Source organism: Lolium rigidum, chromosome 3 (assembly GCF_022539505.1).
Source record: "Lolium rigidum isolate FL_2022 chromosome 3, APGP_CSIRO_Lrig_0.1, whole genome shotgun sequence".
Taxonomy (NCBI): Eukaryota; Viridiplantae; Streptophyta; class Magnoliopsida; order Poales; family Poaceae; genus Lolium; species Lolium rigidum.
In genome coordinates, this window is record NC_061510.1 from 100,576,174 (window position 1) to 100,577,577 (window position 1,404).

A 1,404-nucleotide genomic window follows, 5' to 3' on the forward strand; every position below is an offset into this window, starting at 1 on the left:
GAGCTACAACACCATTGAACGGCGCAAAAATGTCCCTATGCATGACCAAACAATTTTAATACACAACCCGTGTTTGCCATGTCATGATTATCGATTTCTTGTTTATTTTTCTATTTCCGTGTTTTTTTTAATCTCACGAATTCCAAATAGGCCCTACGGAATTACTATGGCTCACTCGACATAGAAAAGGTATTTCTCGGTCAACTGCTTATCGCCGACAAGTTAAAATTTATTTCATCTCTTTTGCACTTACAATTTAGAAAGTCTGGTGTAACGGTTTGTAGTGTTGGCTTAGAAGTAGTTGTTTCTTGGTCCACCCAGAAATATCAAATCCTCAAGAAATGCTTAGCAGACAAGAAGGCAGTGGAGGTAAAACTTCATCCCTTTAAGTGTACTGCATGGACACAAATAGGACAGCAATGACGATTTTCCATATTTTCCTGTCTGCCCAGATGTATCGACTTCGATGGTGTGCGCACTGATAAAAACTTTGCTCTTTCCGGGAAGATAGGCAGCTTTTGAGTTATTCTTGTTCGTTTATCCCCAGCCACAGGCGTGGCTGCCCCGGCGACATGCACCGGCGTCCGGCCGTGTCAACCATGTCTTTCTTTGTATCGCAAACCATCACCTGTCCATCTCCCCTCTCGTGGAGTGCTATTCCGTTCCTCTTTTCCTCCAAAAGTTTTTCTATCTTCTGCTCTGTTCATCTTCGTCCCTGTCAGACTACGAGTGTAACAGAAGTCGAAATACTTCAACGAGAGCTAGGTGCTGGGACTTTCCGAGTCCTGCACGAAAGCTCACGGTTTGGCATCCGCCGTAGTGCGGTGTCACTGTAAGTCTGTAACGCAAGCTAGCTCATTTCTTCTGTTGCTCATTCCAGAATATAGATGCGTGAGCAACGCAAACGCAACGCAGTTAGGCAGGTTCTCATGGTCGCAGCGCGTACTGCTAACTCCGGAGAGATTTACAGGAACTCGTGTTTCACGGGGAACGAATTGCACTAGTCTAAACCGCCAAGCAAACGCGCAAAAGCTTGTGAAAAGGGGTTTCCTAGGATGTACTTTTGCTAACTGCTTTCTTCTACATCGTTCCTAAACCTGCTACTACTTGCTTGTCCACTTCAGTGACCAGTGGAATTAATTAGCTAAGAGCATCTTCACCGGCGCCCCCCAAATAGTCGCCGGTAGAGGCGCCGGCACCTCCGTTTGGAGACGCCGGCACTGCATCCTCTATTTGGGGAGATGTTCTCACACCGGGCCCCAGACCGGCAATAGATGTTTTGAATTAAAATCACAAATAAATGCATAGAAAATTGAATAAAGAGAAGAAACATTCCATTCCACAAACTAATACATAATTGAGAACATGGTTTACACGAAGATATAGTTTGAAATATGATTTTTC